At 34.6% G+C, this 24,989-nt stretch overlaps 1 protein-coding gene across 6 annotated transcripts in view; it reads right to left on the bottom strand.

Moving 5' to 3' along the window:
- EPHA5 (EPH receptor A5) overlaps positions 1-24,989 on the bottom strand; it is a 342,893-nt gene that overhangs the window by 243,334 nt on the left and 74,570 nt on the right. The gene's annotated exons all lie outside the window — the stretch shown is intronic.

The raw sequence follows: 24,989 nt of genomic DNA, 5'->3' as shown, positions 1-24,989 counted from the left end.
GTGAAACTGTCTATATTAAAATACTTACTCAGGTCCCTGTGAAGGGAAGAGAGCAAGTCTATAATCAGATTTTAGTTTTCAATATTTTTTTCAAACCCCTATTAATAAATCTATTAGCAACTTCACCACCATTATCCAAATGTAATGAGAATTCTATTAGAGATAATTATATAAAATTAATCAAGGACGTGATGTTTTACAATTTTGTTGTTAGCTTTTGGTTATCAAAAATATCTCCAGGGCAGAGGTCTCCACCCATGTGGAGAAAATGGCAAAGTATAAGAAATAATAAGGCAAGCACAAGGTATGTAGCATATGAATGTGTAATTATCATTCACTTAAACAAGCCTCTTTTTATAGTTATCTGTCTCAACTTTGATTCATCCAATAGGTTCAGTACCACCCCTAAATTACACACAAATTTGAGTGTAAAACAAACAAACAAAAAAAAATGAGGGACTAAAACTTCCCGTTACCAGAGACTTTGGCATATTTTCCTTATTTTCGACTGTGGATTGTCACTTATTTTATAACTCTATTCACCTGGGAGATCTCTCACCCTCGACACATATGAAAAGTTCGTGAAGTTAGGACAGGCGAACATTCAGAGTAACACCACTGGGAGTTTTGGACTTGACTTCATACTCAATGCAAATGCTCAGTCCCTTGCTACCTCACTCCATGTCCATCAGTTTGAATGACATTCTCTCTCCACACAGAAAGTGATGAATTTTATACACCACAGAAATAAGAAAAGAAAGTCTATTTTTCTTGAACACATATAAACCATTCCAGCACTCTTGTAATAGAATGTTTGCATGTACCTTTTATTTCCAACCAAAGAAAGAAGCATTTGTTAAAGATCATATCTGAAGGGAAGGTTTATTTTTATAATTATTAGTACTTTATTCTCCAAACACAGATTTAAGTTTAATTTATTATCACCATGATTGTAATTTATTTACTTAAAAGCAAGTTTTATGTTAACTGCACATATATTGTTTTCCATAACTGGTATGAGAACCCCTGTTTTTAAAAGACCATATCTATTGGACTTCAGTATTTGTGAGGTATCTTCTTTGATTAATACTTTCAGCTATGTTCATTCATGTGATAATTAGGCATTTCCTTTCCAAGGCTTTTGCAAATCAGTGGCAATTACATCATTTTTATGAGATATAAAAACATTTGCCATATCCTGTGTGCATGACAGCAGCATATGAAGTAAGTTACTACGCATCTGTTGAGGGTCATAAGCAACTGATGTGGTGTTTAGAGATGAATGCGGGAAAAGCCCTTCCATGCTCAGTTAATTTACATAATTATAATTTGAGCACAATTCATTTATTATTCCTCTGCCTTAAAGTTCAAGCAAATTCTGTACATATACTACTATTCATATTTTAATTTGAAATAGACTAGATTATTTTCAACCAAGGCTTCATTTTAATCAAAAACATCCCATCATATGTGAAGAAATGCAACTAACTACCTAGAATTTAAAATATCAGTAGAAATCCAGCCACAATTTCTGTAAATAAGTTTAAGGAAAAAAGGCCAAATGGGAAGTACGTACTGAGCCAGAAAACCAAAGTGTCTTTACAAAATCCAGTCACATTTCTCTCAGATCAGGATAGATGTCACCAGTCAGGCCTCAAATAGTCTCTAAGAACTCAGAAACCTTTTGTTCTTTGTTCAGTTTGTGTCCCTAGTAGTAGAATATTTAGCACTTAATTGCCCTTAATTAATATTTATGGAATAAGTAAATATAAGGTGTTTATAAAAAATTTTAATGCATGAAATGGGTTATTTCTTGGAATATCTCCATCAATATACTTGTATCTATATCTAATTTTTATCTCTAAGTCTTCTCTCTCTCTAATCTCAACACCCTTCCCAAATGTGTAATTGAAGTCTTGTAGGATAACCTACTAAATTTCTCATATAACACTCTCCCTAATATAACTCGCGCTAACCCCTGCTGTTTTTTGTTAATACATACATCCTGCACATAACATGCAGTCTTCTACTTCCAAACGTCTACATTCAGAAAAATGATGGCTGTAGTTTTCCCTCCTGATTTTGTCTCCTCCCTCTCTTGCATAGAAAGGTCAGAAACAGATACCATGGTTGGAGGAAGAGCAGGCTGGAGAGACACAGGTAAGCCAGGGACTCAGGGCTCAGCCTCTCTCCTGCCGTCATTAGAGGCAGAAGCTGTGGCAACTGAAATTCATCCTCAGGGAACCAGGGTATGGTGGACCTGGGCAGTCCCAGTAAGCAGAGAGACACAGATATACAGGTAAGATTACTGCCCCACCTGCACACGTCTGCGTGATCTGAGCCATTTATATGTCTTCCGGGCAGAAGGCTGACAGTAATTCATGCAGTGCAAACTTCTAGAGACTTCCTCCATGTAAGGAATGTATTTACAGTTTTATATGGGTAAATATTTTACTGTTTGCAATTAAAAGCATGTATGCTATTTGATTTTATTATCTTAAAGAGGGGGGACTGAAAAGACACATTAGGAAACAGGTCTTTGAGTCTTACCAACAATTACATGGGTGGTATTTAGTACCAAGACTTAGAGTGGGGGACCTGGGTAGCTCAGTGGTTAAGCCTTTGGCTCAGGTCATGATCCCAGGGTTTGGAAATGAGCCCCCACATCACTCCTTGGTCAGTGGAGAGCGGGCTTCTCCCTCTCCCTCTGCCTGCCACTCCTCCTGCTTATGCTCTCTCTCTTTCTGTCAAATAAGTAAATCAAATCTTAAAAAATAAAAACAGAGACTTGGGCGATACTTTGGCAACAAACTAAAAAAAGATATGAGAGAAGAACTACACAAAGTTACCCTGAATGTTGCCTTTTACTTATTCTAGCATATTTCCAGAGCCTATAATTATAGCTTTCTTATGTAGAGAATGCCATATTGGTATAAAATGCTAGAATCTTACAATTAAAAATGGTAAGTATATTTTTAGAAATAATCAAATATTATACCAACTGGGTCTTCAATGAAAGGTTTTATTTATTTGATCCAGACAGAAAGAGAGAGAGCACAAACAGGGGAATGGCAGAGGGAGAGAGAGAAGCAGGCTCCAGGCTGAGCAATGCCAGACTCAATCCCAGGATCCTGAGATCATGGCCTCAGCCAGAGTCAGAGGCTTAACTGAGAAAGTGAAAGAGAGAGCACAAGTGTGTGGGACGGGCAGAGGAAGAGGGAGAAGTAGGCACCCTGTTGAGCAGGGAGCCCAACGCAGAGCTCCATCCCAGGAACCTGAGATCATTGACATCAGTTGAAGGCAGAAGCTCAACCCACTGAGCCCCCAGGTGCCACTGGATCTTCAGTTAGATCTTAAACTAAAAAATGCACTTTAATTTGAAAAAGACAATGACTGTTTTGAAATGTCAATCTAAGGTAGAAATTATATGAAGCATACTTTTATAACCAACAGATATGGCACTTTTTTTTAAGATTTTTTTTTTTTAACTTATTTGGAGGAGAGAGCAAGCAGGAGAGGTAGGGAGGGGCAGAGGGAAAGGGAGAGGACTCTCCACCCAGCAGGGAGCCCAATGTGTGCCCGGATCCAGGGACCTGGAGATCATGACCCGAGCTGAAGACGGAGGCGTATAACTGATCTAAGTCACCCAGGCACCCCGTGGTACGTTCTTTAGACTTTGAAAAATTTTTTCAAGATAATTTAAAAATTTTTATGGGTAAACCTTTTCCTATTTCTACCACCACTACAAATTAATTAACTAGCAGTCTGCCGTGATAATGTGGAATTTCTACTGCTTCATCTTAGTATGTTGCCATACACATCCATGACGTGTACATGGACCTGCCATTTCAGGATAAGGCAGTGCAGCTTAAGTTCCAAAGTAAGATATATGAATATTGAAACAAATGGGTCCCATCACATTTATAATGTTTTGCTATGTATAATTGATGCTTTCAAAATATTTCCCAATTATAAAATTAGAAATAGAATTCCTTTTATTACTCATTGTATTTGTTTTCCCCATATTTCATAAAGATTCTTTAGCTCTATTGGGTCATGCATAACTGTACTGAAAAGTTCCATTCCATGCGATCATTTCCATTTTTTCAAGTTCAGGTTCTTCAAACCTGATCATTGCCAGCTTTTTAAGAGTTGATTTCTAACCAACTATATATCAATTAAAACTGAAAGGATAAGATTTTGCTTTTTCTGAGCAGAATAATTTCAAACCAACAATAATAGGAGTTAGCTTGCCTTGAGTTAGCTTACCAGTGCAGACACACACCGAAGTATTAAAAATAATTCTTTAGTGACTCTCATTTAAAGAACAAGTAACTTAGACAAATTCAATATTGATTGTGCAACAAATTATAAGATTGTTTCTTTAATTTAAAAACTTAATTCTCTCTATTAATCTTTTAGAAAACATTCGAAAGAGTATATAGTTAATGATAAATGTGCATAAAGTACTAAGCCTGATTATAACCCAATTTCATTTTCAAAGACAGAATTCTAAAACTTGAATAATGTTTAATTTTTGAAAGAAGAAAATTCTCTCAGTACTTAATTTTTGGAAAAAAATTGTTACCTTTCTTAATATTTGCAAATATTCCTCAACTTACAATGAGGTTACATCCCAATAAACCCATATAAGCTGAAAATGCATTTAACACACTTAACCTACTGAACATCATAGCTTAGCCTAGCCTATGCATGCTCAGAACACTTACACTTGCCTGCAGCTGGGCAAAATTATCTAATACAAAGCTCGTTTTATAATAAAGTATTGAATGTCTCATGTTTTTTATTGCATATTTTACTGAAGATGAAAAACAGGTTGCATGGGTACAGAATGGTTATAAATGTATTGGTTCTTCTCCCTCAAGTTGGTGTGGCTGAGTGGGAGCTATGGTGAACTGTGCCTGCCCAGTATCATGAGACAGTATCATATCACGTATCACTACCTCCAGAAAAGATCAAAATTCAAAATTAGAAGTCTGATTTCTATTAAATGTGAATTGCTTAACACCACTGTAAAGTCAAAGGCATCATAGCTGGTTGAATCACTGTTAAATCAGAGACTGTTTATATAAGCAGAAAGCTAAAAACAAACTTACTAGTTAGCAGTTGCTACAAACTATAAAGCCAAGTAATTTTATCAAGTTAATACAAACAAAACCGCAGAACCAGTAAAATTCAAATCGACAACATTAGTCAATGTGAAACATCATGCTATTTAGCTGAAACTGAAATGCTGGGTTCAAATATGCTGCCTGTCATGACATGGGGAACATTTTAGTTTAACTCAAAGTGATGATTCAATTATTTAGAATTTTTAAAGGCTGTAAAACATTTATTCATACAATGAACACTATTTTCATCTGAATTTTACTTGGTCATGTATCATTCTGATTCCAATTTTTTACCTTTACTCTAAATCATTAATATTTAAGTAAATTGAATCTGAATAAGGAGTCACTTTGAAATAGTGCAAGAGTAGATCTAAAGAAAATGCATATGCTGCCTGTTCTCAGATTTAGAAGACACTTACATTACTTTTTGTTATGGTATGAATGTTTGCACCCTTGCCCTCCAATGTGCATGTTGAAATCTTAACCTCCAAAGATGATGGAATTCGTAAGTAATGTCTTTGAAAGTTCTTAAAATCACGAGGGTTGAGTCATGAACAGGACTGATGCCCTATAAAAGAGACTCTAGAGGGAATCCTTTCCATCACGTGAGAACACAGCAAGAAATCTGCAATCTGCACCCAGAAAAGAGGTTTCATCAGACACTATATCTGCCAGTGTGGTCATCCTGGAACCCCCAGCTTCCAGAACTGCAAGAAATAAATATTTTTTGTTTATAAACCACCCAGTCTGGTATTTTCTTATCGCAGACCGAAAGCAATAAGGCATATGTCTAAGATATTTATGGAAATTAAAATATAAAGCATAAACATGCTAATAAATGATCTTTAAGGCCTAGAGGACTATGTCTAGGAAACCCATTCTGAAAAGCACTCCACCAAACCAACCTGTCTTTCAAGGACTCCATGGTGGCTTTAGCAAGTGACATGACTCGACCACAGAAAATAGCAAGTGACATGATTTGACCAGCAGAGAGAGTTTTTGAAACATCATTAAATATCTATATCAATCTGGGCTCTTTGAAACTTAAACTGGTATCTTTCTTTCCATGGATTGGTATAGATTATGTCGAGTAAAGGGAATGAGTTCTAAAATATGTCAGCCATAGGGATATTTTTAATTCCTGTTTGTCTTAACTGCAGTATGCTAAAATCCAGTATCAGATTTGGAGTTAAGAATTCCTTCAATGCATTTTCCTTCCTTCCATAAAAAATAGGCTAGAAATTATTAATTCATTGACATAATGGCTACTTCATACCAGTTTAATAGATGGTTTCTATATGGGCCTTATATTATATGCTGAGCCATAAGATAAATATTCAACAGTTTTTTTTTTAAGATTTTATTTATTTATTTGACAGAGACCACAAGTAGGCAGAGAGGCAGAGAGAGAGGGGGAAGCAGGCTCCCTGCTGAGCAGAGAGCCTGATGTGGGGCTCGATCCCAGGACCCTGAGATCACGACCTGAGCCGAAGGCAGAGGCTTAACCCACTGAGCCACCCAAGCACCCCAATATTCAACAGTTTTAACAATGTTTTGTTTGTCTTTACATTTAGACATTTAAAATTCTAACAAAATAAAAAAATTCTAACAAAATCATGTAAGTAATAAAATTAAACTGAAAAGTTGAAAAGTACCCATGTTTGAGTATATAGAAGTGTGTACAGATGTGCATGTAAACCTTTTTTTTTTTTTTCTTTCCTAAAAAATAAACGTCCTCCTCAACTACACAGGACCTGGATTGCCCCAAACATTTTTAAATTAATCTAGGAAATTAAATAAATAAATAAAAAGTTTTAGGGTGCCTGGGTGGCTCAGTAGTTAAGTGTCTGCCTTCCACTCAGGTCATGATCCCAGAGTCCTGGAATCAAGTCCCATGTCGGGCTCCCTGCTCAGCAGAGAGCGTGTCTCTCCCTCTCCCACTCACCCTGCTCATGTTCCCTCTCTTGCGTCTCTCTCTCTCTGTCAAATAAGTCAATAAAATCTTTTAAAAAATAAAATAATAAAAATAAAAATATTCAGTGTGTTCTGAAGGAAAGAATAATTTAGTAGATTTAAACCAACATTGTTAACATGGTAACTTAGTGTAGAAATGTCCACAAGGCAAACAATTTAAGGCTCATTTTCCAGATTACAGTTCTATTCTCAGGCTACACCAAGGGAGTAGGTATTTTTAACTATACCTTGTACAACTTTCCATTTTAAATTTTAGACTTAACTAAATTAGGTGGAAAGCTATACATTAGGTAAATAATATTCTCGTCTTTGGAAGTCAAAGACTAAATCACTGTTGTTTAAATATCAGAAGTGACTTGTGATTGCAAAACAAAAGAATCTCAAAACTTTCCCCTAATCATACCTAGGAGAAAAAATAATTTATTTATGGACAAATTATCAAAAAAGCAATAAACTGAAGTGTCTTGCTGCAGTCACAAATTTTTTGATAACTGATCTCTAGATAAGTGAAGGTTACAAAGCTATCTATGAAAGTAACTTGTATAGTCCCTGATGAAAGAGAAAAAGTTAAAACTGCATTTCAACATCTCTTGGAACTGACTTGCATCTGTGCTGTTTGTGGTTTATCTTAATGATCTGACTTCTAAGAAATAGAAGAAAAGGAGAAATTTATCAATTTACCTATATCTACTGAAAATTCAGGCTGCAGTGGTATAGAACTAAGAAAAATGAGAATTGGGATTCATGCTATATGACCATGTTTTGATTCTACAACTTTGGATTACATAATAGATAATCATTTCTGTGTTGTCCTCTGTGGTTATTTCTTCTCTTCCTTTCTTCTATTTTTGTCTCCTTTGTGTCAGAGAAGGGGAGATACAGAAACAAGAATTGAGACAAGGATGTTCATTCCCTGCTCTTAATTTTACAATAGAAGTCATATAACACTGTTGGTCAATAGACATATATTCTTACTTGCAATTGTACACACATGGTTATTAAATTCACTTAAAAATATGTTTAAGGTATAGGTCGATATTTGTTCCACATGCTTTGGTATCATGTAGTTTATATTCTATTGAGAGAGAGAGAGAGAAAATTAATAATTTTATAAATATATAAGGAAATGTATGTTAAAATAAATATCTAATGAGAAACTAGTACCACCATGATATTATTAAAGCTTTCTCTATAGAATACAGAAAAAATGAACTAAAAGTTAAAAAAATCTACTCTAAGGAACAATAATTTACGTTCATTGTCTTGAAAGTTTATGTCCTCTTACAGTAGAAGACATTAGTTTTTAATCTTACTGTCTTATTTTCTAGACAGGAGAGGATGGCATCTTCAGAATATTTATAGTATAAGAACTAATGTATGTATCACCAATATATTTCAGTAAAATTAAATATGACAATAGTTTATCAAGGTTTTGTTATGAGAAGAACAACAATTTGCAGTCGATAAAAACCCAGCAGAATAAAAGCCTGATTGCAGTGATGAATAATGCATATTGCCTATGGTACTAATTAACCTTGTACTCCAGTAAGATATTATAGAACAATAAGGCTAATTTGAATGTGGTCCAGCACTTTTCCCTATGGCTTATGGTTATCACCCTTCAGACTGTAAAATTTTATTTGTTAAATGAGAAAAATATACTTCTTGTTTTTCACATAAAATGATGAAATTATGAAAATAATGAAAAAATGAAATAGAAATATCATGTATTTCCAATGTATATAATATATGCCAAGTATAAATAAAATATGTTCAATATACATAAATATATAGTATTTATAAATGAATTATATAACATATTAACAATACATATTAATTTGGGGAAAATCAATATATGATCACTCCAACTGTACACAGTAAATCCCTATAGTTTATATCCAATCCTTCTACTCATGGAACTAAGAATTTTCCTCTTTCTCTTAAAATAATAAAATGAATTAAATGGACAAGGTCTATCTAGAAGCTGAAGGGACTATTTTCTTCCAGCATAAACACCTATCAATTTATTCAAAATATAATGCGTTTCCCTTTTGTGATGAAATCACTATTGGAGGGACAGTCATAGTGATGCCTAAGAAGAGGTAAATTATCTTCAATTGAAAATGCCAACCTTTAATGTTTTAATTATACTATTTAAGCTATTGTTTGTGTATTTTTAAGTTTAAAAATAATATTTCAAATCCTTATTTCAAAAAAAGTCTCCTGTAAAAGCTTGATGATAAAGATATTTTTAGATTTTTGTATAACATGACATAGCTCCCATGTCTGCTCCAAAAAATGCTCAAATGTGACAAAGCACACCTACTCACATGAGCCTTTTCTCTGTTGCATGTTTAAAAGTAGCAGAGGAAACAGGAGGAGCTGAGTGTGAGCAAAAACAGTATCTAGTAGGAAACGGTTTCTATCTACTACTTTTAATTATACACTTCCGAATGAAAATACTGCTATCTTCGTTTGTAGCCATTTGTGTTTATTTTTACAGAGTTTATATATGTGTAAATATATAAATCTCTAAATTTGAGTTACTCTCTTTATAAGAAAAGAGTATCAAGAGCCTAAGTATTCTAGAGATTTTTTTTTTTTAAAGATTTTATTCATTTATTTGAAACAGAGAGAGAGAGATCACAAGTATGCAGAGAAGCAGGCATAGAGAGAGAGAGAGGAGAAAGCAGGCTCCCTGCTGAGCAGAGAGCCCGATGCGGGCCTCGATCCCAGGACCCTGAGATCATGACCTGAGCCGAAGGCAGAGGCTTTAACCCACTGAGCCACCCAGGCGCCCTAGAGATTTTTAATCAAAAGAACATCCTATGAGAATATTGTTATGAAATCTACTTACATAATTATTTATCACTCATATAATTACACATTCAGTCTTTTTTCTTTTTTCACTGGCTATCTCTTGATGGGAAAATCTTGTAGAGAGGACAAAAGAAATGCTTATAAAAGTGTGTGCTAGTCTCTCCATTGCCAGTAGATACTGTAGGTAAGAAAAGCTTCTCAAATAAATGGCCTAGGCTTCTATGTGACTTCACAACTACTGACTGTGCTCCCTGTTACACAAAGTCTCTGTAAAACTTAAAAACTATACTTGATTCATAGCATTTTGTGTGTGTTTCTGTGAAGGCCAAATTATATAATAAATATGCAGTGCTTAGAAGAGTGTGGCACAGAGAACTCGATACAGAAATATTAGGCATGTTGTTATAATAATTATTATTAATATTAATATCATCATCAATACCTTTGAATCCTTATCTCTAATGATAGAACAAAATGAATTCATTGTACAAATTCTTACACACATTTAACGAATATTTATGAATCAAACTGGGTCTTTATATATCCTAACAGCATCCTTCTATGTCTGTTGGTTCTAAATAAACAGAACCAAGTGTCCCCTTTTGAAAGAAAGAGTCTTAAAAGAAATAACAATCTCAAAAATAGTTTTCTCTTGGGAACTGTTTCTCAAAAAGTAGACATTTAATTGAAGAGAATAACGTATAACAGAGAAATTTATAATAAAGGAAGAAAGAAACAAATTAAGAGAGGATATAAGTAGAAGTAATCAAAACAGTAAAAGACCAAAGTGACTCTAGACAAGAATAATTAAGAACTGGAGAAAAGAAAAGAGAGAAAACAACAACAACAACAACAACCTGGTTTTAAATCTTATCTGGGAGTTGGCCCTTAGAGTTTTTCAAGGTCAAATACCACTTTCATGAGTAAAAACATGTGCCAAGTGTGTTTTAATTAACCGTAAGAGCTAAAATACTCAATACTTCCCTGCGTTTAAATAGGATATATTCCCTTTAGCAGTAAAGACGCTAAAAAGACAGAATACAAATAAAAAGACAAATCTTTTCGTCTCTGAGACCAAAGCAAGTGAGACTTCATTGGAAAAAAAAAAAACAAAACAGAGAAATGTGAGGTTTAGTGGAAAGCAGTTACATTTGGTTTGTGTCTGTCCTTTCCATTCAGAAAATATGGAACATTTTGTTGTATTAGTTGTTATAAATCTAAAAGTTCTAAAAAGCACTTAAAAACTATGTTATGAATTAGAAAGTGATTGGACAAAATAGAGAAAAAGAACGTATATTTTTCTATAGCAACCACGGACACATTTCTCTTCCTTTTTAGACCTTATCATGAAAAAAATATTTGTAATTCTAAAACTAAAAAAAAAAGGAAAGACCTCAAGCATTTTTATTTTACTTGAGATATACTGGCAAATCTGAAAGTTATCATCTTTGGAAGATGAAACTAGTGTTTTCCAAAAACAAAGACAGAAAAGAGGAAAGAAGAGAAAAAGGGAGAGGAGGAGTAAGAGAGAAAGATGGAGGGGTTATAGTCTAAGGGATTTGTTTCCAGTCATATTTCTTCAATTCCTCTATTATTTTCATGATGTAAACAATGAGGGAGTATTATTAACATATTAATATTATTTTATATCATATGAAACTACTTCTTTGTACTTTCAAAGTGGTCAGACATTAGCAGTTTTCTATAACTGTACCTGATTTAATATAATTTTTCCCACCAAAAGTAAATCACATCCAAGTTATGTGATAATTATACAATCTTGATTCTGGTTATGATTCTTTAAATATTACTAAAAGTATATATCTAAGTAGAATTAGTTCTATTTATGTATTTTCCTAATAATTATAGGAATTATTATAGGAATAATTATAGGAATTATTTGAATGTAAACAATTTTAGATCAAATAACAATTGTTATTAAAATAAGTCTCAGTTACTATTTTCCTCCACATCAGGGCTACAATCTTCTCTACATTTGTCCTTTGTTCCCTACATAACTCTAATAATTGGGCTTCATCTCTGTCTTAATTAAAAAATAAAATGTGGCGACTTCTGGTGACTTAGGACGGCCAGTATGTTTTTTTCTCAAAGTTAACATACACTGAAGCCAAACAAAATTGTATTTGAAGCTAACTACTAACTTGGGATTCTTGGAAGTCATATTTAATCTAGATCAGCCTCAATTTCCTCAAATATAAAATAGAAACACTATATATCTGGCAGGGTTACTGTCAGAACTGAATTGTTTTCCATATACTTGGCATGTAGCTGGGTCTAATAATACATGGATATGAACTTTCTTTAAAGATTTTTAAAAATTTATTTGACAGAGAGACAGCAAGAGAGGGAACACAAGCAGGGGGAGAGGAGAGGGAGAAACAGGCTTCCCACAGAGTAAGGAGACTGATGTGGGGCTCGATCCCAGGACCCTGGGATCATGACCTGAGTCAAATCAAAGGCAGACGCTTAATGACTGAGCCACGCAGGTGCACCCCTCCCTTTTTTTCTCCCTGTAACAGTTCTGTTTTATCCATTAGAGCATAAAGATGTTTGCCATTATAATCAGGCTGATTGTTTAATTTAGATCAGTCAAAAGAAAAATGAAGATTATTTTAATTGTACGCTTTTGTTTATGGATGTCTGTTTGCTCATTCTTTTGCTTTAAATTTCTTTTGTTTCGTATCCTGTCCCTTTCCAACTTCTCTGAATCAAGACTGACGTGAAAACACTTCAAAATGGAAGTCTCCTCCAGGCAGAAACATCACACCTGCTTACAGTATGAGATCAGGATGGGTGGGAGATGAAGAATCATTTAGTTTCTTTACTGTGGAGATGAAAATCTGAAGATCCAACCGGGTCCAAGGAGGCACAGACGGTGTTCTCAAGGGGGTTTCCAAGCCTGAATCTTGAGAAATCTCCACACTCACATTACATAGTCCAGCCTTTTTTTCTTCCGTACCACATACCCAAACAAAGCAAAACCAACAAAAACAAAACTTGAGTAAAATGACACTTCAATACAACAATGCTAAAACATGTTTTTAAAAGCCTTCTATACTATTTATAGGAGAAGACAAGCAAGTCAAAGAAATTTATGTACACAAGAATGCACAAAGCAAAAAAGTCAGAAATGGATTGAGAGATCTCTTAACCCATTGATCCACTCTTTCTTTCAAACACAACATGTACATGGGGTTTATTTCAAAAGTTGGTATTTCCCCTCCCACATGAATATCTGCATAGAAAACATGGTAACTTCTAGTTTAGTTCCTGATTGTGTACTTGGGTAGCCTAATTACAGGGCCTCTACTGTTTGGGGTAAGTCCCTCAGAATCCCAACATGGTCTTCACACTCATGCTTTGCTTACTCGGTCTTGCCTTATGTGTCTTCCATTCTCCTGACCCTATGTGATTCTTCCTTTCTATCCACCTCAAAAGGCCTTTCTACTTCTTCAGTTTTGAGGTCTGATTAAGGAACAAGAATTTCTTCCAGATGATGATGGTGGCTCCTAGGTCTCTCTGGGGCGTCACTGTTTCTGTGTGCAATATAGGGCAGCTGACACAGACAACAGACTAAGCACACATGTGATTTGAATCAAGGTGACAAAAGTAAGTGGAACTTAATTATTTGTAATGGATAACACACAATATAGTGGAAAGACACAGATTTTTGAAACAGGCACACCTGCGTCAAAATGTCAGTTTGCCACTTTCTAGTTTTAGTTTGAGTGATCTTAAGAAAATTGGGGCACCTGGGTGGCTCAGTAGGTTAAGTGCCTGCCTTTAGCTTAGATCATGATCCCCAAGTCATGGGATGGAGCCTGGCATCTGTCTTCCTGCTCAGTGGGGAGTCTGCTTCCTTTCACTCTGCCTCTCCTGCTCCTATTGTCTCTCTCCATCTTACTCTCTCTCTCTCAAATAAATAAATAAAATCTTTAAAAAAAAAAAAAGAAAAGAAAAAACTAACCTGAGTTTCAGCTGCTCTAGAAACTACAGCTCACGGTATGTTGTCAGCTTAGAAGAAAGTGAATAAGATATTGAACAGTATTGGCATATAGTAAGTCTTTGCAATCATACTGACACTTCCTCATGCTTTACCATCCCATTTAAGGTATCCTAACAATTCTGGTGTTCAGAATCTTAGGTCCTATTTGTTTTGGATCCCTGTTATTTCTAGTTCTAGATTTGACACTCACTTGAAAGTCAAACTATTCCCTTCGGCCCACTTTTGTATTTTCGAGGAACAAGTTCCTTTTCTCCTCAACTTTAATTCCATTCTCTTCTAACTTCAGCTGACAATAACAAGTTCTCCTGAGATCTGATCACAGAAATACTCAGACCACTCTTTTCGTTGAAGACACAGGATGCCCTTGATTAAAACTTTCACCTTCATCAGATTTCTTCCAAAACTCAGATATTTGTCTAACTCTGTGCTTCCTAAAAGGCAACTTTCTTCTTTCTTCAGTCCCTATCCAGTGTTTGTTATTCATGGACTCCCCATCCTGTAATATTTATTTAATTACTTTCAACATGCCCAGTTGGTCCAGTTTATTTCTGCCTTAAAGTGAGATAAAAGTTTTCACACTTACTCATACAAACACACTCCAAAACCTCCTCAGTCTTTAAATAAGGCCCTGACCTGAGTTGCGGACCTGTTCCAGACTGAAATCCCACTTCTCAATATTCCATGTGTCCTAGGAGGGTAGGTCACCATCCCTGGGCAGTGGTAGCAACACCAATACATGTTAGAACAAATGACAAAAACAAAAACAAACTCCAGAACTTCGTCTACGGTTATCTCTCATTGAAATTGCTTTTTACTTTTAAAGCTCAACAGCATGTCTTGAGGATTTTCTTTTTGCCAGATAGTAAGCTTCATGAGCCTCCAATCTTTAAAATCTAATCAGGGCTTTGAAATCATAAACATACTTTTATTGTAGGAGATAGTGAAGAAAAAGTTTTTTTCCAATGGATTAGTTTCAAATATATACCGAGAATAGTAACATCTCTGGCCGGACAACAAAGCAGGGGAGAAATCAACCTCTAAAAACAAAAAGTGCTCCCCCTGAGTATTATTTTGAAAAACTGCTAATAGATGTTTTCCTCGTGTCTGTTGTGGGAAAATTTCCCTATTTTGGATTTAACTTCATTTTCACCTGAGGAGTGAAGTTACCCCAAGTTTAAGGGCATTAATTGTGCCTGTCTGTGGTCTGAACAGGAACCGACCTGAGTTAAGTTGGCTCTATTATTACTTTTTAAATCCCCCCACCACCTCTCTTTGTAACCGCTGGCTGTGTCAAAGAAAGCTGCTGCTGTCACAAAGCGAGGAGGACTCACTGTTGTGACATTTCATTTATCTGAGCAGCAACATGCTTGAAAGGAGACCGCCTAGTTCTATGTGAAGTATGGAAGACAATCAAGCACAGTTAAGCAAACCAGGGTTGACATATTAAATCATGCTTGAACCAAGAGAGCAACAACAGATGACACACAAAACCTTCTAAAGCGAATTTTAAATAAATAAATAATACAGGTCAGTCTGGTTCTAAAAAAAGAAGCTTTTAGCATTGGCAGATACTGGGAGTAAGTGAATAACAGAAAACCTTTACAGGAGAAAGAAATTACGTTGCTTTTTAGCGGTATGGTGTAAAACTAGAGGTATAGTGTTGGGAAGGGAAGCACGAGGAGAACACTGGAAACCCTTGGTGCGATCACATCACATCACTTTCCAATCCGTAAAATGGAAAACAAAATTCTGATAGTCCCACCCATTATTTAGGAAATGTCCTAATGGAATCCTTTCAAAGTGCTTTGAATTCATCAGAGGCAAATCCCTTATGCATATGGAGTAATGTGTTATTATTCTCCTTCACAATCACACAGCAGGAACTTTGGAAGCATTCATTCTCCAAGTCTGATTCCTGCTAACAATTCCATCAAAGAGATGGAGTTATCCATCAGTCAAATTATCATTTGCTCTAATTGTTGCTCCCCCCAAACTATGGCTCTTCCTTCTTTTCTTTCCTTTTCTTTTTTAAACTATACCTTAACAGCACTCAAATGAGCAGGGTATCTTCAAGCTCAGAAAAGATCAAAACATATCAACAGATCACTTCTGTTCTTACACAGCAATTCCTACTGGCCAGCCTTAAACGCAGACAAAATGTTTAAACACCAAAGAGAATAAAATACTAGAAGGCAAGATGTGACCCATATATCCATAACCAGAAATGATAGAGGATACAAAAGAATTTTTCATGTAATAAAAACCAGTTATGATATCATGGATAGCTTAGAATTCATATTTTTTTACTGTTACAATTAGTGGATGATACACTTTGTAGAAAAAACTATGCCAGGGCTAGTTGTTCCATGCCTTCCTGCTTTGTAATAATTGGCATATCCTTCTAGACTAATGTATAAGTGAAACTGAAAGGCAATACATTATACAGTTTAGGTAAACAGCCTCCTTGCCTTTTCCCCTATAAGGAGCAGAAACTAGATATACATGAATACATCAATTAGATAGATTGATAGCTACAGGGTAAGCTTCCTCTTAGTTACCTAGAGTTAGTGTTCTATGCAAAACCCTTAAAAGTGGTGAAGTAGATTTTTCAAGGCAGAACCATAAGAAGGTGCACTAAATAAATTTATACAGCTAGGGCACAAAACATTTAACATATTAATTGTAATAGAAATACGGTCCTAAAAAGAAATCGTCCTTTTAATTTGGGATCATCATGGATGTCGTATGTGATTACAAACTACAAATCAATTATTCTAATTAAACATGTTTATATACTGTACAAAGTACAGTACTAGAATGAAGAATCTAAAGTTAAATATACAATTCTAACCCCCAGTCCAAACCGTGAAAAGGTAAAGGAAAACCCTAAAATGATCGAGCTACAAACACCTAGAAATGCCTAATTAAATGGAACAAAGACTGGGGTGAATTTTTTAATGTTTTGTTTTAAAGTAGGGGAGTGATAAGAAAAGTATTATATGTTTTTCAAAGTCTGGGACAAGCAGACCACAAGGGATGCAAACAAAAGGGAGCTAAAGCATGGTCTGCCGAGCTGGAGCAGATCCTGTGGCTCTGCAAGCCAGGTGGCGTGAGGTGGGGTGTGCAAAACCCAGAGGCTTGGATTTTAATGCTCCAGGGTCCAAGAAAAAGAGCCACAGCCTTTTGCTAAGCGGGGCCCCCTTCAGAAAGCCTGAAACCTTGAAGCGCTAGCTGGGCACTCTCAAAAGAACACAGGGGTAAAACACTGCACATGTGCACAAGGACTGCCGAAGAGGCTTCTGGGTGCACCTCTTGATGGGGAGAAGAAATTAACCATCAAGAGTCGAAATCCGTGGCCTTCCCCAGCTAAACTTTTGGTGTATAAACCTACACCAGCCACCAAAACCACCTTAAGGCTAAATATCACGATCTTTCTCAATCCTGGCTGCACATTACCATGACCCAGGAAGCTTTAAAAAAAAAAAAAAAGTGACAGCCGGGCCGCTACTCCACAATGGACCAGAATCTACTGTTGCAACGCCCCACAATTCTATGGTTCATAGGTTTATTACTGCATTGCACTATAGTCGTTGAGAATAGCAGACTTGGATAAAACTCGGTCCCAATAAAACTTCCTCAGTGAGAGGAAATGCTAAGTCATGTGAGGAATTCCTACAAGTCAATGGGAAAAGAGAAGCAACCCCAAAATGAATAGGTAATTCATAAACTGGAGTGATTAGGACATGGGTGCCATTTGTACTTTTTTCTCTACTTTTCTGTGGTTTGATTTTCCCCCTAATTTTCCAATATTACCTATTTATTATAACAGTAGGAAAAAAACAGTAAGTATGGGATTCCTAAGATGATGTAATTAGAAGTTGAAAAAAAAATGTTATCATTAGATTTAATACTGTCAAAAGTTATAGAACTATAATCTACATCAAAAACAATATTAAGAAACATCTGGAGGAGGAGATAAAGATATAATCAATGTGTAATCATTCTAAAATGGCATAAATAGTGAAATATCTTGACAAATATCCAAAGTGGTTAAGATAAATATTTTGCTTTGCTGGACAAAGTTTTAATCTTGATTTGCACTCCTATTTTCTCACTCATAAAAGAAGGTATACTAGTGAAATTCTTGAGTCTCTCTGTCCCTCCCTACCCCCAGCTCTCTATTCTATACTTCATATTTACAGTAATACTAATAACTGTTTTGTAAATTATACTTTGGGTAGGTCTCTAGGTCACTAGAGACCTGGGTAGGTCGCTTTATTATGATTTTATTTATTATGATGATGACACATTCTGAATTGTTACTGTGCAAACGGATTGTAACATTAATGAACTGGATGGAGCTCCATCATGGTCACATGGAAATTGAATTAATGATTATATTCATATGGCTCATACTATACAAAACGCCCCGACAATAAACTTTTATTAAAATGAGATGCACTGGATAGGGTCCTTTAATTATAATAAACTAATATAGAATGATAATTCCTAGAAAACTTAATGATACAGATCTTACAAAGGCCATATCTTAATTGCTATATTGTGAATTGATTTAAAATCCATAACATTTTAATGTGTTAGGACACAAAACATAGTCCCTTTAGTTTTATTTTTAATTTTAATTTTTAATTTTTATTTTAATTTTTCTTATTATTTGGATAGCACAAAAAGTACTTTCCTGAAGTCTGATAACACAAATCAGTATGGCTTTCATAGGAAAAGTTGTGTGTACAGAGAAATTTGATGTTTAAAACTCACAGAATGTAATTCAGCAAACATCTGTGTCTGCTCTCAGATTTTCAAGAGTAAAAAGTTAAAAAAAAAAAACAAAAAAAAGAATGCAATCTGTAAGAAACGAAGTCGCCAACCCTTTCATAAAATCATTAAGTAAACTAAAACCTTAAAAGTGAACTGTAAAATCACCAGTTTTTGTGTGTAGTAAATTAAGGTTTTAAGATGATGCAGGCCTCAGTTCAAATCTCAGTCTTCCATTTCATAAAGGTGTGACTGTGGACACCTATGTGAAGATTCGGTCATTGTTGGATCAAAGAAACACTAAATTTTTAAAAAAGAAAAACCTTTCATCTTTCAATGAGTGTAATCACTTATAAGAAGCCACCCACAATACTACTCAAAAATAATGAATTGTTTCATGTTTGATATGCCTGTGTTTGAACACAGATATTATTAGGAATTCTGTATCCTTAAGATAGCATAATATGTGTATGTATAGACTTAGCAGATAATTTCAGGAATTGAAGCTCTTTTATTACCCTAATTTTACTATGCAAATACATCTTAAAATAGAATTTTAGAAAGTAAAGAGATATACACAAAATTGATTACTATACTATAAGGGATCTCTGCACTGAAAGCTTCCTCTGTGTTAAAAGCTGTTCCTTAATCTCTTAACATGGCTTTTTCCCCTTCCATATCTATGTTAAACATCACCTTTTCAGAGAAATATTTTCTTCCTGCCCTATCTAAACTGGCACACTCGTACTGCTATAAGCAATTCTCATAATTTGTTAGTGTAGATCTATATGTATATTTGTATATCTATGTGTCTCCATTTCTGGGATACAGGAATTATATACATGGAATACAGTGCCCAGTATAATCAGAAATTAAAGAAGGAGTGATAATACCTACTCAGAGAGCAAATCTTCTTTATAAAGGCAGTTCTAGTATAGTTGCATAGTTTTGATTACCCAATAAATACAAATATAGGATTATCCTTTGATAAATGATACTGCTCAAGAAGATGATATCTATCTGAAAAAACAAGAGGATTTTTTTAACCCAAAACCACCCTGTATTTTATAATAGATAGACACATACTCCTGTAAATACATTTTATTTTAAAGAGCAATGTAATTAGTAGCTAATGTTCATTGAATAAATACAGTGCATTAGGCAGTAAGCAATTTCCATATATCATCTTAAAGCATTGCTATGACCTAGTTAGAGATGGAGAAAAAAAGGTATTGGGAGATTCAATAATTCAATAATTAACACAGGGATATAGAGCTGATAAATGTCAAGAGGCAGGATTGGAATCCAGGCATTCTGGCCAGAATATAGATTTGTGCTCAAACCACTAGAGTATGCTGCCTCTCAAAAGTAGCATATTCCCCACGATATCCAAGTTAAATCAATCAGGTTTCATGACCACCCCATTGCCTAACAAAAGATACCAACAGTACCAGTGTTGAGAAACCTTGATTTAGGGGAAAAAAAAAAAAAAAAAAAAAGCAAAAATGAATGCAAAGTATGCTTTAAAACTGTAACAGAACTAATCCAAAACATCTAGGAGGAGTTAAAAGAAAAAAATCTATTTTATGACTTTCATGCATAATACCTGCAAATGGATGAACTGATTTATCCACTTAATTATCTTGGTGATGGTTCTCAGAAGCAAGAGACACACACACATGCACCACTGACACCCTGTACTTTCATAATTACTAACTTTTGTTAAAATTTTGAAATTAAAATTAGTTTCCTTTTGTTGCATAAAAGAGCATACCAAATAGAACCAAAAGTTCAACCCCTTTGATGTTCTTTGGTAATGTGCCTAATTAAAAATAACTAGGCTCTCCAATGCATAATTACACAAGTACCTAATACACTATATTTCCAGTCAATTTTGTCTCAAACATAAATATGCACCAGAAGTATGAATGATCGACATATTACTCCCTGCAGTATCTGTACTATTTCTGAATCAAGGTTTTTCTTGAGCTCAGTATTTTCACTACCTTTTCCTTGCTAGGCAATCATCTCCCAGTTGGACAATTAATAAGTGCTTTTTTCCACAGCCCTTGGCATGTAACCTCGCTTACCCTGTATTTTAGCATGCACTATATACCTTCTTCACTCTGACTGGTTTTGGCAGTGACCCACAATCTAAATCTCTTTCCTCTATTTGATATAAGTGAAACTATAATTATCTAGGGGTAATTTCAAATTACTACTTCATTCCACTAGCAACTGATGAAGATTAGTGGTCTTGCCTTGCATCTGAGTAAGTCAGCAACATAATCACAAGAGAACTCAGCAGGCAACATTTGATTCATGCGAATTCAATTACTTCTGTCAAACACATTCACTTCAATAAAAAACAAAAACTTCCAAAATGTGTTTTTGCTAATAATTTTGTACTCAAAAAAAAAAAACAAAAAAAAACATATGACTCTTAAGGGAAAAAACAGCATGAATTTCATCAGAAATAATAATAAATAACAAGTAGGAAAACATATTTGTAGAAATGGATTTAATACATTATTAGTTTCTGAAAATAAAAATATTTCAAAGAAATAAATTCGTATATTTAAAACAGTTTATTATTGAAAATTTGGGCATATAAATAAGCCATAGAAAAATAAATGCATTCTATAATTTAAGTTAATGCAACAGAAACCAGAGTATTCTGCTACCTCATTAAAACCAGGTTATTACAGGATAGTCAATTTCGCTTAAAGGAAGTAAAATAAGGGGACATGAAGAAAAGATGATAGATGATGAATTGCTAAATGGACAAGGACTCCTGAGTCACTTCTTGATTGTCTTCTGGGTTGAAGCCATATGTTAATGAGCAGCCCAGCTCTCTGTATCCTGAATGTTTAGTCTCTAAAAGACCTTGGGTCAACTCCATGATGCACGTATATCAGGTCACATGAGCATGATCTGACAGCAACTACCTGGTCAAATCCTAATAAAGTAAATATTAACATGTGATAATCCTTACAATGGATTTACTCAAATTTCAGCTTCTTTATACAGTCATATCTTCAATGAAATTCCAACATGCTTTGATTACCAAAGAAACGGTAATTAAATGTTAATGTATAATAAGAGTATGTTATAAAAACATTTCAGGATGTGATGTTCTGAAGTCTAGATCACTAAATCGGTCTCCGTAAGAGTTAATATATCACATGCCAACCATGTATGATTTAACACAAAGAACTTGAAAATTCGGCCTGGGAATCTTAGGACTAAGAAATGACTGGTTTAAGAGGCACGTTTGTCAATTCTGTGACCAAAGAGACTTTCTACAGATGGTTTTAAAGTTAAAAAACACATTAATACAGTAGTTTCCCCTTATCTACGCTTTAGTTTCTGGCGGTTTCAGTTAGCTGCAGTCAACTCCAGAAGAGAAACAGAAGATCCTCCTGCCATATCCTCAGAAGGTTAACAGTAGCCAAAGGAGAGGTCATGGTGCCTATGTCATTCCCCTCACTTCATCTCAACCTGCAGGCATGCTATCGTCTCACATCATCCCAAGAAGGGAAAGCACAATACGAGATATTTTGACAGAGAGTGAGAGACCTCATTCACATAACTTTTATTATAATGTAGAGTGGTTACATTTTATTATTTATTGTTGATCTCTTACTGCGCCTCATTTATACATTAGACTATCACATAAGAAAAAGCATAGTGTTTATAGGGTTCGGTAATATGTGCAATTTCAGGCATCCCTGGGGATCCTGTAACGTAAACCCCTCAGATAAGGAAGGACTACTGCAAAATTAAAGCACAATATTCTTTTATACTTTTGCTCATTCTACTCTCTCTTTTGATTCATTTTTCTACTAATTGCCTTTTGATTTCTTGCTCATTCCTTAAGATAACATTCACCACCACTGCCATCAAGGACCATGTGATCTATTGGGGGTGAAGAGAGTCGTTAATCAAACAATAAATCAACAAAAAGATGCAAAATCATCACTCTAAAGGGCTCTCTATTATTACTTACTTATATATCTTGTAGGTAAATAATAGAGAGGCCTGATCTTGAAGACTCAGGGATGGCTTCCCTGAAGAAGAGTTGCTGGATGATAAATTTGAAGGATTAGTATGAGTTAATCAGGCATGAAGTTGGTAGAAGAATTTCAGGGCAGGGAAATAGAATCACAGACCAAGTAGTAAAAGTGAGCTTTTGAGAAAGAGAAAGAAAGCCAGTGTGACTAGTGCACAGAGAAGAGGAGGAAACATAGCTTAAGATGTGTCTAGAGCAAAATCAAGCAGAATCTTAAGCTATTGTAAAAATTTATCTTAAAGGAAACCACTGAAGTATTTAAAGTTTGTGGTGGGGGTTAAGTGGGGGCAGAGAAGGATGGGTGTGTGTAACAATGAGATTTGCATTTCTGTAAAGGCATATATTCACATGACTCAAAAATCAAAATATTATTATATAAAGTCATTCATTATATTTAAAGTAAAGTTTCTGTATGGGGGGGGTGAGGAGGCACCATTCATATAGACTGCATTGTGTCGAACACCCCACTGCCTCTCAGTTAGGTTTCCACTCCTCAATTATTAAAAGTATGAGAAGAGAAAGGTATGCACTGAGTATCTGGACTAAGAAACATTCTGTCAGAACACTACTTCCCCAAGATGCTCTCATGATAAGAATGCACAGAACCTTTTAATCCCCGCAACGATCAAAAATTGTCTTCTATAAACGCAGAGATCTTTCATACCCTCTGTTCATTTGGATGAAGACAAAGTTCATTTTGTTCTGACCTAAAGTGACCACGTACCAATCTCTTAAGTGACATAAATAATCAAATAGAACATTTGATTTATAATACTGGTAAACAAAACTTTAGAAATAGTAAGATTTATATTGTAAATATTTTAGACTAAATAATGAAATGTGTTCAACAGATTATATATAATCTTCTGCTTCTGATTCTACAATTACATGTATCTTCACCTTACACTAAAAGGCACTGTTCAAGAAGAAAAGTTAAGATAATGTTAGAATTTTTCTTTAAATCCAATCTGAAATGAAAAATAATTCACTTCCCTGAAAAGTTTAAAATAATTTACAAGACATAATTTTGACTTAATAGAACTTTATATATGTGTATATACACACACAAAAGTATAGAGAGTTGTAGACTAAATATAAAGACAACCATAAATTTAATTGTAGATTATATTGTAGGAATACAAAATAAAAGCTGATGCTGAAAAATAATTTTAAAGATGGTGCAACATATTTCTAGGGAGAAATAATTAAGTCACTATTATTTACTGATCATTTCCCTAGTTTTGATTCCCTGAATCTATAATCAATCTATAGTAGGCCTGAATGAACATGAGCAAGTTGATTCATATAATATAACAGATTCAGAAAAAAAAAAAAAATGCACCTGAAGCTACCAGGTGGTATCACGGATGTCTCAGCATTTAGTTTTCTCTTCAGTGAACAGTAACTCTCCTTGCCTATTTAGCATGTGCACAGCATGGTGAAAACAAGCTCAGGTTCATAAGGATGAATCTTTTTTTTTTTAAGTAAAAATATTTTCTTCTTCATATGCGGTTCTTCATTCTGACATAAAGCATTAACCTATTCCAAAAAACCATTGTTAAATATCTAAGTTTAACTCACTATGCTGCAGGCAAAATGAGGGTATTTTCAAATGAAAAGGGAAATACAAATGATCAAGTTTCAATTTAAAACAAAAATTAAAACAGAAAAAAAAATGCCCAAGAATAAACTGCTTTGAAATAACTTTTTTTTTTTTTTTTTTTTTTTTGTATTGGCTCTATCTCCAAAGCTATTTTCTTGGGTACTACTTATTATGCATTCCATATTGACGTGTAAGTTTTTAAAAGCAAACATGTAATAGCAATTATATGTAAACAATACAGTAAACTAAGTAAACTGTCAGGTGACAGGCATTTTCATACAGAGTTCATATGGTTGAACTTATTTCTGAAGAATTTTTTTAAAGGCAGTCAAAAGTATACCAAACAAGTCTCATCTAACATTTGCATTTGAATTTTATACAGCAAGGTGAGGGTACTACTATTTTCTCTTCATGGAGAGAAAATAGCAGTAGAGCAGCAGACAGTTTTTTTCTTCATTCAAGGAAAAAATTTCTTTGGTTTGAGTTACTCAAAAATAAAACTCCTGAAAGCTAAATGAATATAAAATACTGCACTGCAAGTAAGACACTCTCTGAACATTAATTATGTATATCCATCAAAATATT

This window comes from Lontra canadensis, unplaced genomic scaffold, assembly GCF_010015895.1.
Source record: "Lontra canadensis isolate GAN:19392208 unplaced genomic scaffold, GSC_riverotter_1.0 scaffold1, whole genome shotgun sequence".
NCBI classification, from domain to species: domain Eukaryota; kingdom Metazoa; phylum Chordata; class Mammalia; order Carnivora; family Mustelidae; genus Lontra; species Lontra canadensis.
The sequence above is the reverse complement of the archived record's forward strand: the minus strand, read 5'-3'. Positions and strand labels throughout refer to the sequence as shown.